Source organism: Balaenoptera physalus (genome assembly GCF_965194825.1).
Source record: "Balaenoptera physalus genome assembly, chromosome: 7".
Taxonomy (NCBI): domain Eukaryota; kingdom Metazoa; phylum Chordata; class Mammalia; order Artiodactyla; family Balaenopteridae; genus Balaenoptera; species Balaenoptera physalus.
In genome coordinates this window covers 5,662,183-5,673,689 of record NC_138886.1, presented here as the reverse complement: position 1 = coordinate 5,673,689, position 11,507 = coordinate 5,662,183, and the positions used below count along the sequence as shown (strand labels likewise).

Genomic DNA, 11,507 nt, shown 5'->3' with positions numbered 1-11,507 from the left:
TTCTGATGCTCTCCTACTTTGAGATATATTTTTTAAATTCCATAATCCTTTTTTTTAACTGGGAGATTTTTATCCCCTGCATTTTTACTTGCAGCTGTCTGCTGGAGCTGAGTGGCTGCTTTTCTCTTAAGTAGCATCTCTTAAAATGGGAGAGCTCTCCCTGTACATTTCATTCATGTGTACAACTATCAGAGCTTACGATCTCCTCTTTTTGTGTCCTTTTTTAAAAATTTAATATCTGTCTATCTATCTATCTGTCTATCTATCTACCTATCTAGGCAGGCTGCGCCGAGTCTTAGCTGTGGCACTCGGGATCTTCAATCTTTGTCGAAGCGTGTGGGATCTTTAGTTGCGGCATGCGGACTCTTAGTTGCGGCATGTGGACTTCTTAGTTGCGGCATGCATGTGGGATCTAGTTCCCTGACCAGGGATTGAACCCAGGCCCCCTGCACTGGGAGCGCAGAGTCTTATCCACTGGACCACCAGGGAAGTTTCCTTCTTGATAGAAAGATTGGTGTCAGGATTTACTTGGTGGCTACATCTGTGAACACGTGAAATAATTCATGATTTGCTGAGTATACAACTTCCTCGGAGGCTTGGTGTGAACTGGCATTTAGCAGCAACATGCAGCTTATGGAAGACTTTCGTTTCGAGAGCAAAGCCTCTCTAGGATACAGCCAGTGTTGACTCTCACTGTGTGTCCTTAATCTGATGGGGATGGAGGAGAGGCAGCACCAAGTAGCAGAAACAGGAAGCCCTCCCCCGGTGGTCACTCTGCACCCAGTCCGGGCTGAGAGTCCCTCTGCAGGCCCCCAGAGCCCTCCTCTCATCAACCCTGACTTGTATGGTCAGGGGGGTTGAGAGGGTTGTTGCCTGTTACAGCCAGTGAAGAAGAAAGGTAGTGAGTTACATGATGGCCAGGAGTATCTGACCCTGTGCACTGTTGTATTCCTGGCACAGAGTAGTATTTGTTGAAGGAACAAATTAGTGCATCTTTCCAAGCCTTGGGGGACTTATCTGTAACAGGTCCACTCTACAGGGTCGTTGGGGGAATTAAACCCTCTGTGAGGAACCTGACTTAGAGCATTTGGAATGACTTAAATATTCATCATTAGGGAATGGCTAAATAAATTGTGGCCAGGGTTCTGTGTAACATTCTGCAGCTGTTAAAGAGATGAAGGTAGCTTTATGTGGATTGCCGCGGAGAGATGTTTAAAGCATCCAATAGAAAAGCAAGTGTACTACAATCCCATTCATACTACAGGGAAAACTGTGGGTCTGTACATGTGTAGAAAAAAGTCTATTGATAGCTGTTATCTCTTGGGAGTGGATTGGATGGTGGAGTATGGTGTGGAGAGGTGAGGGGGCATTTTTCCCTCTTTATTTTACATACATCTGTAACTGACATAGAAAATTAAGCAGTAAACCTAAAGAAACAGAATAGTACTTGTTACATAGTTAGCTCAATAAATTATAACTATTAAAAAGGATAGTTATAAAGTTAATAAAGGCTAGAGGTCTAATTAGAGTAGGTCACTTACAGAGAAAAAATCTAATCAGGTTTTGTTTAACTTTTATGGAATGCAACTTCTTTAGCTTCTGAAAACATAACCAGTCTTTAATTTGGAAAGCCAAACTATGGACCTAGTTTTTTATTGTATTTTATCTTATTATTTATAGTCAGGTTTATTGAGTTATAATTTCTATATAGTATAAAACTTACTCTTGGGGCTTCCCCGGTGGCGCAGTGGTTGAGAATCTGCCTGTCAATGCAGGGGACACGGGTTCGAGCCCTGGTCTGGGAGGATCCCACATGCCGCCGAGCAACTAGGCCCGTGAGCCACAACTACTGAGCCTGCGCGTCTGGAGCCTGTGCTCCGCAACAGGAGAGGCCGCAATAGTGAGAGGCCCGCGCACCGCGATGAAGAGTGGCCCCCGCTTGCCGCAACTAGAGAAAGCCCTCATACAGAAACGAAGACCCAACACAGCCAAAAATAAATAAATTAATTAATTAAAAAAAAAAAACTACATTGAGGTACCTTTAAAAAAAAAACCAACTTACTCTTTAGTGTACAGTTCTGTGGACTTTGACAAATGCATACAGTTGTGAAATTACCACCTCATTCAGATGCAGAACAGTGTTATCACCCCCGAAATTCCCTTGTGCTGCTCCTTAATAGTCATCCTTCCTCGATCCCTCCTCAGCTCCTGGCAACCACAGTCAGTTTTCTGTCCTTATATGTACAGGATGACATATAGTGGAATCATGCAGTATATGGCCTTTTGAGTCTGGCTTCTTTCACTTACCATCATGCACTGCAAGTCGTTCACAATGTTACATGTTTTCACAGTTCCTCCTGTTATATCTCTGAGTGGTATCCCCTTGTGTGGATGTACCACCGCTTGTTTATCCAGTCAGCAGTTGAAGGACAGTGCTCCAGCCTTTTGGAGCACAAACAGACTTCTGGCTTTTACTGTTAGCTTTATTTCTACCAATTTTGCCTCCTTTTTTTTTTTTTAACCCTAGAAGATTGTTGAGATTTTATAATATAGGCTGTTATTTCAGAATCCTCAGATGAGAAGAGTTGCATTAAATACAAATTATTTGGAGGTTTTAATTTTTTGTTTATTTGACACATATAGTGCTTACAACAGTTGCAGGCACATAGTAAGTGCTATATACATGTTTGTTAAATAAATAAAAAATTTAAAGTTGCCAAATAACTTGCATTTTATATAGAAGAGCGGGGCTGTGGGGTAGTACAGAGAGGCAGGAGACCAGGGTGGTAGGCCCTAGCGATATTCCTTCCCCATCTCACCCCTGCCCCAGTTGCAGGCTTTGGTACCGTGGGTGATTAATTGACTCTGGGTCTCACTAATGTGAAATAAGGGTCCCAATCTGCATCCTCCTGAAAGGAGCAGATAATATCTTAACTCTAATATTTTAACTCTAAAGTTTGATCATTGTGAAAGTAATCTGTTATAAAATATCCTATAAAATGTGCCCTGGGTAATTTGTTCCTTCCCCTACTGTTCTCAAGTACATAACACATCCTATTGGTATCTATGTTAAAAGTGTACTAAAGTTAGTCACCACATGGTGGCACTCCCTTAAAAAATGAAATTTAAAACATTATAGTTTTGGGCATGGAATTGAGTACAGGCAGCTAGAGTGCCAGTTTATGTTCTATACATTTGTGCCTTGAGTTTTGGGGGACAAATAGGGACATAGAATCCTTTCATTCTGTTGGCTCAGGAAATTATGCAGATGTCAGGATATAGGAGCATTTGTTCTTTCTTAAACAGTGTGACATATTCATGTTACATTAACCAATGCTATACTTTTAAAATGTTGCGGATATCTTCACTCAGAAGCTTGTGTGCTTAGCAGGAAAAAAATACATCTGTAAAGAAAATATCACCAATATTTCTCCTTCAAAAATTGGTATTAAAAAATGCTGCCTGATAATTACTGTAGGGAGTGCAGTTTTTTAAAAAATTATTTTGTTAGATTTTCTTCTCAAATTTAGGATTTTTTTTTAAATTAATTAATTAATTAATTTTATTTTTGTCTGTGTTGGGTCTTCGTTTCTGTGCGAGGGCTTTCTCTAGTTGTGGCAAGCGGGGGCCACTCTTCATCGCGGTGCACGGGCCTCTCACTATCGCGGCCTCTCTTGTTGCGGAGCACAGGCTCCAGACGCACAGGCTCAGTAGTTGTGGCTCACGAGCCCAGTCGCTCCGCGGCATGTGGGATCTTCCCAGACCAGGGCTCGAACCCGTGTCCCCTGCATTAGCAGGCAGATGCTCAACCACTGCGCCACCAGCGAAGCCCCCGGGAGTGCAGTTTTAACATTTTAGGTATGATTCTCTTGAAGCAAAGTGTACATGCCTTGTAGATTTGAAGTGGATGTTTCTAAGCAGTTCTTGCTGTGACTGTGTGGATTTGGGACATTTACATCAGAATGTCAGGCTGGTTGACCTTGGCACCTTTGGGAGCTATCTCCCATTATACTACTTTCTCTTCAGGATTTTCATTCCTGCGTGTGTTCAGTGATTCACTTGCCAGGTATTTATTGTTTGCTCACATGAGCACAAGGCATTGTGCTATAGAGCTGTGGGAGATTCAAAGATGGTCCTGATTTTCAGGAATCAAATTGAGAAGACGAAACACCCAAACGTTTAATTCAAATGCTAGGCCTTATTTTGTTCACATTAATAATATAGGTAAGAAGAATTACAGTGGTTGAGAGAAGGAGAGACTGCTCTTCACTAGGGTGAATGGTCAAGGAGAAACTTGGGAGTGGTATTTGGTGGGGGGAGATGAGGAGGGAGAGCTTTTGGGCGTATGAAGAGACCAGGAGTAAGGAGGTAGAATTTCACCCCACCCCAAATCTGACTATTGAAAAGAGTGAAGGGTACAGGACAGTGACACAGATTCCTGGCAGAGGGCATGTCCTTCCTGTCCAAGAGTCTGAGGAAAGGAAAATACAAGGTCCTTAGGAATTAGGTTGTGATCCAGCTCTGTATGCTTGCCCAAGGGGTTTTGTTGTTGAAGGATTTGTGGTGGGATGGGGACAATGTGACAGAACTTCGGGGAAATTTAGCATTGCCTTCAAACACAGATATGAGGGAGACTTTTGCTGGTGATATGACAGATTAACTGTTCTGAAAATCCACCTGATAAAAACACTTAGACATGATGCCTAAATATATGACATCTTTTTAATGAATAGCTGAACTTGCAAGAAAAGGGGGAACTCCTCAAGGCCTAAAAAATAAAGGACAAACTGGAAGTTTGAGGTGGAAGCTCAAACTACAGCTGTCTTGGAGTCATTTGCTGATTTCAGTAACCAAGAGGCTTTTTTTCCCCCCAGATAGTTTTATTGAGGTTAATTGACATACAGTAAACTGCAGATATTTAAAGTGTACAATTTAATAAATTATGACATGTGTGTATACCCATGAAATCATCACCATAATTAAAATAATGAAAATATCGATCATCAAGTTTATGACCTTCTGCAGTCTTTTGCTCATCTTCACCCCTCCATCCCCCGTCAACCACTTAGCTGTTTTCTATCCCCATACATTAGTTTTCATCTATATAAAGTTCTAGACAGTACAGTCATATACTATATACTCTTATCTGCCTGACCTAATAGTTTTGAGATTCACCTGTGTTGTTGTGTGTATCAATAGTTTGTTCCTTTTTATTGCTAAGTACTATTTCATCGTCTGGATGTACCATACTTTGTTTATCTATTCACCTGTGGGTGGGCATTTGGGTTGTTTCCACTTTGGGATTATTACAGATAAAGCTGCCAGAACATTTGTGAACAAGTCTTTGTGTGGACATATGCTTTTATTTCCCTTTGGTTAGGAGCTAGGAGTGGAACGGTTCAGTCATATGGTGGGTGTCTGTGAGACTTGGGTTTTAAAGGCTATTTGGGCGCAGGAGACAAAGTGTTGGGCTTGTGTTAAACATGGAGGTGGAACTGAGACCACCATATAAAGCTGGGACTTTTGAAGTGCTATCCATATCTCTAGCAAAATGGTAGAATGAAAAAATAAGCCCATTGGCAGATTATTTTTTTCTTTTAAACTTGTCTGATTTGGCCTGTACTTTGAATGGGGGAAAAAAGTCTCCTCAGGTAGTTTTTACCCTAGGCCTGCCTTCTCTTGAACTTTGTTTGAATTTACCTGACCTATGTAGTCTGGGTATTTCCAAGAAGAGAAATTATCTTAAAGAGATCCTAGGTTGATAGAGTTCCCAGATATTGTCAGTAGTCAATACATATCCTTTTTGGATATTCCTGCCTTTATCCAGCCTTAGCCCAGGATTCCCACAGATAAATCCTCGCCAAACATGAGCTCATAATCCAAAACTTAAAAACACAAGGAAATAAACAACCATGAATGAGAGAGAGAGAAAAAAGCAGAACTAGAGTGGAGCTTTAGATATTAGAATTATCAGGTTCAGAATATAAAATAATGGCTTAAAAACATTTAAATAGGGGCTTCCCTGGTGGCGCAGTGGTTGAGAATCTGCCTGCTAATTCAGGGGACACGGGTTCGAGCCCTGGTCTGGGAAGATCCCACATGCCGCGGAGCGACTGGGCCCGTGAGCCACAACTACTGAGCCTGCGCGTCTGGAGCCTGTGCTCCGCAACAAGAGAGGCCGCGATAGTGAGAGGCCCGCGCACCGCGATGAAGAGTGGCCCCCGCTTGTCACAACTAGAGGAAGCCCTCGCACAGAAACGAAGACCCAACACAGCCAAATAAATAAATAAATAATAATTTTTAAAAGGTGCTAAAAAAAAAAAAAAAAAGAAAAAAAAAACATTTAAATAAGTAAAATGTGAAGTAGAAAATAAGTGAGGGCTAAAATCCTATGAAGAAAGATCTGGAAGAATTGAAAACACAGATATATAATCAGTGAAATTAAACCCTAATGGATCGGTCAAATGATGAGTTAGACACAGCTAAAGAGAGATTTTGTAAATTGGGGATAAAGCTTAAGAAATTACACAGAATGCAGTATAGAAAGACAAAGATGAAAACTATGAAAATTAAATCTAAAGAAACAGAACAGAATGAGATGATTTAAAATAAATGGTGAGAGACTTCCCTGGTGGTCCAGTGGTTACGAATCTGCCTTCCAGTGCAGGGGACGCATGTTCGATCCCTGGTCGGGGAACTAAGATCCCACATGCCACAGGGCAACTAAGCCCTCACACTCCAACGAAGAGCCCGCACGCGACAATGAAAGATCTCGGATGCCTAAACTAAGACCTGATGCAGCCAAAAATAAATAAATAAATAAATAAATAAATAAATAAATAAATATTTTTTTAAAAATGGCAAGGCAGAAGATGATAGAGGTAATAGGGGAGAGGCAGTATTTGAGGAAATTATGCTAAAAATTTCCAACAATATTGAAAACCAGAACTCTTTAGATTTAGGAATCAGAGTAAATCCCAAGTAGAATTTTTTTAAAAAAACCTTATCCAACTCTCCCCTCCTCCTCGGCTTCTCCCTGCGCCCCGCCAGCCCTCGCGCTCTCCCACTCCCTCTGCCCGTCCTCCCCGCTCCCCTCCTCCCGCTCATTCACTTGCCCCTCTCCCTTCTCCACTCTCTCCCCCTCTCTCGTTTCTTCTCCTTCTTTCACCCTCGGTCTCTCACACCCCCTCCATTCCCCTGTCTCCTTTCTGACACTGCACTGCAGCTGCTCCTCAGCCCTGCCCCCTCCCCAGTGAGAACAAACCAGCAACATTGCTTTTTTTTCCTAAAGAGACTTCTATTGATCCGATTAAAAAAAACAAAAACAAAACAACCTTAAGAAACCCCAAAAGCAAAAAAAAAAAAAAAAAAAAAAAAAACCTTATCCAGACAAACTGGAGTATAATAGAACACCAAAGACATAAAGGTGATCTTAAAGCAATCAAAGAGAAACTGATTACCTACCAAGGAATGCTATTTGACTGCAAGGAAACCTCTGCAGCAACGATGGAAACCAGAATACAGAGGAATAGTATCTTAAAGTGCTGAGAGAAAATTATCGCCAACCTAGAATTTTAAACTCAGCTAAAATATAATTTAATAATGAGGGAATGATAACATTTTCAGTTAAACAAAAACTGAGCTTTTACCTCCAACAGACTCACAAAGGAACTTTTATACTTAAAAAAAAAGGAAAATGACCCCAAAAGGGAGAATATCTGCAATGCAAAAGAGAATGTCTGTGCAATACCCAGGAGACTAGCTCTTGAATGATGAAGCCACTCTGAGATAAAGGAGTTAAACCTGAGAGTCCTCTGTCAGTCTGCTCTAGGTGTCCGCTGTGAAATTTGAATCAAGTGAGCTTTAAGTTAACCTAAATTAAGAAGTTTTGGTAACTGATTTTCAGGCACATTGGTGGCCAAGGATGGTACGCAAGAGAAAGCCCTGGAGGGGATGGGCAGAGTTGCAGGGGTAGTGCAAACAGCTACAGAGCGATGAAACAGGGTCACGTTTCTTAGAAGGGGCTCTTTGTTTGTATTAATTTAATATTTTCCCTCCTGGACCTTTGCCTTTTTTCCTTTGCTGTTTGGGAAATTTCCTTGACTACTTTTCATTCATTTTTTTAAATTAATTTTTTATTTTGGCAGTCACATTTTTAACTACCAGAGGTTTTTTTTTTTTAATTAATTTAAAAAATCTTTCTCATAACATGACATTCTTGATTTCTGAACATATAATCCTTATGAGTCTCTCTGAGGATATAAACTAGAGGAGTTGTGGGGTTTTGTTTTTTGGTGTTTTTAAAATTTTTCTCCAGTTTCCAAAATTATCTGTTTCCTTCAGGGTTAATCTGTTTGTCTTGGTCTTTTTCTGTGATGTTCTACGCTTTCCTTAAAAGTCTGATGATCCTTGTTGTCTATTTCTATTTAAGAAAGTGGGAATGGGAAGGTTGATTGGGAGTTCTATGTATGTGGGTGGGATTGTAGCTTGGCTGGTTCCATTTCTGGATTAACGAGTAGGGGAATTAAGAAATCTTCTCAGATGGCTTATATAACGTTGGGGCACCAACATGCTGCATTAGTGTTTTCCAGACTTTCCTTTAATTTCTTTTCTTTTTTTATTAATTAATTTATTTATTTTTGGCTGCGTTGGGTCTTCGTTGCTGCCTGCGGGCTTCCTCTAGGTGTGGCGAGCAGGGGCTACTCTTTGTTGCAGTGCGCGGGCTCCACATTGCGGTGGCTTCTCTTCTTGTGGAGCACGGGCTCTAGGCGCGCGGGCTCAGTAGTTGTGGCTCGGGAGTTCTAGAGCACAGGCTCAGTAACTGTGGCACACGGGCCTAGTTGCTCCGCGGCATGTGGGATCTTACCGGACCAGGGTCGAACCCTGTCCCTTGCGTTGGCAGGCAGATTCTTAACCACTGCACCACCTGGGGAGTCCCTCCTTTAATTTCTTTAGAGGAGATTCCTCCTTACTGGTGGTAAATGTCTGGGCGTGCAGAGGTGGGTCAGGTGTGTGTTTTGGCTGTCGACCATTTCATGTACAGATGTAGAATTATCAGTTTTCACCCCTAAGTCTCACTTCCACCTGCATTCTACCTGCAGTCTTCATGTTCGGAGCTCTTCCTGGCACATGGGCTCCCTCTGTCACTCTACTCTTTCAAGACTCTCCTCAGCAGGGATTTCCTCCGCTCTGCTTCACTAGGCAATGTGCACCCATCCACTTTCAGATTCCAAAAAATTTGTCGAAATTTGTTGTATGATGACAACCCCCTTTCTTTTCTCTTCACTGTTGTGGGTTTAGACTTTTTAAAAATTCCTTTATTGTAATTTAAAGGGGTCACAGTCAGGAGAGGGGATAAGCACATGTGCTCAGTCCACCATCTTTCCCCAGAAACACAGTCATTATTTTAACACCTTTGATGATTATGGATTACTGCAGATAGAGAAAACATAGGCCATGAAGCCAAATATATATTAACCTCTAGGGTATTATCCAGAGCTTAGAATTTTTTTTTAAGTTCCTTATATTTTGAAAATTTGTCATTTTCTCCTTGAAAATTAAAAAAAAGTTTATGGTAATTTGGGAGGAAAAAACTTTCTAGTTAATTGAGAATTATGATTAAGTGAGATTTAAATGTTATCATATATTGAGAACTATGACTTTTTAAAAAAATCTAAGAATTAATTTCTAATTACTTTTTCACAAAACAGCCCCCCTGTGTGATGTGATAACAGCCTCTGGTCTAAGCAGCTGCCAGGTGAATGAAAGCTGAACTGGAGTGACAGAGTGGCAATAACAGCTCTGGAGATGTGTATGCAGTTGTTAAGATGATTCAAATGGTAGTTATGGCAACGAAGATCAACAGAGGGAAAAAGAGAGACACTGGAAAAGCAGCAGCACATTTTAGGAACAGTCATTATTCACAATGGCAAAGTTGTTTACTATAAAAATTCCATCCTCCTTTGCCTCTTTGCGGCCCTCCGCCATTTTTTACTTTATGTTAGAGCTTGCTGATTTATGGCATAAAGTGGTACAATTTCACCTCTGAAACAAAGTCTGTAAAGTCTCGAGGTACATTAAAGACTTTAGTCCCCAACTGTAAATCACGAAAGGATCTTGTACTGTTTATCCCTTTATGCTTGGAGAGGGGGAGCTTATAAATTTATATAGAGAAATGAGTTTGAAGTGGTGTGTTTGATAGTGAAATGCCTCAACTAACCAACCAACAATATGTATATCATATGAGTAATCTGTTATGTGGGGAGTTACTTTGGGTTTAAAACAATGTCATACTTTTGATACTTTTAGGTGGCTAATGTCTTGGTAAGGATAAAATAGAAATACAGTGAAGTTGCATTTGATTTTGAGATACTACTGGCAAAGCCTGACATTTAGCTTGATTACTAGAGGTTTTATTATTTACAGCTGCTCAGTTATTGTATTAATAGAGCCCACTCTGCTTTCTGGCACCACAGATACCTTTTATAATTTGAGTGTTCTCAAAAGAACACTGTGTGAAAATGATCAGCCCCAAATGTAAACTACTTTTGTAAAAAGCAGACACATTTTATGTTGGTTCAGTCTCTGGTTTTTGGTTGTGTGTTTTGGGAAGGAAGCTGTAGGGCTGGAGATGTGGTGAACCAGGTAACGCCACAGTTATCTGGTTACAGGCCACGCAGACGTAGCCTTATTTGCCTTTGTCATATTGGTGGTGATCTTGGGACTGTCTGTATCTGACCAGTCCCCAAATGAAACCTCTTGAAGCTTCAGTTTTGGATTCTGTTCACCTCATATTGATTCTCGTAGTAGGCCCTTCCTTCCCTCAGGCCTTTGTACCTGCTATTTCTAGGTGAACTGTTCCCCCCCACTTCCCATATCTCACACTTTCCTCTCCTTGGCTAACATCACCTCTTCCTCCAGGTCTCATGTTATATGTCACTTTCACAGAGACCTTTCCACTCTCAGTCAGATTCTCTAGCACTCGTGTTAGTCTGTGTTGGCATGTTCCATACTTACAATGAACCCTATTAGTGTGGCAGTTATTTAAAGCCTTCCTCCTTCACTGTACTGTCAGCTCCAGGCAGGGAAGGGCCATGACTGTCTTAGTCAGTCTGCTCTGTCTCCAGCGCCTGCATTGAGCCTGGCACATGCCACGGGCTGATGTTCTTCATTTTGAATGGCTGGATGGAGGTCTGCCATTGCCAGTCCTTTCCATTATCCACTATGCCCATGGTTGGTGGATGCAGATGGGGACTGATTTAGGAGATCAGGTGAGCCATTCAGTGTCATCTCTATTAGTACTGGAAGAAATACTGAGTTATAGCCAGCTCTCAGTTATTTCTAATAATGAGGCAGGAGAGCATGGATAATTTAAGTTGCTCTCCCACTCCCCACAATGAGTTTTCTTTTTTTAGATTAAAAAAAAAAAGGAGGGAACTGGAGATGTGTGAGATACCCAGCACTGGAGAAATGTGAAGTGGATTTCTTGTTTCCATTCTTTTCTTACC

At 41.2% G+C, this 11,507-nt stretch overlaps 1 protein-coding gene and 1 long non-coding RNA gene across 6 annotated transcripts in view; one reads left to right on the top strand and one right to left on the bottom strand.

The window, feature by feature from the left end:
- ABL1 (ABL proto-oncogene 1, non-receptor tyrosine kinase) overlaps positions 1-11,507 on the top strand; it is a gene marked incomplete at its 5' end in the record, with an annotated part of 131,256 nt that overhangs the window by 31,473 nt on the left and 88,276 nt on the right. The window lies entirely within an intron of this gene.
- LOC309663790 overlaps positions 1-11,507 on the bottom strand; it is a 42,480-nt gene that overhangs the window by 26,895 nt on the left and 4,078 nt on the right. The window lies entirely within an intron of this gene.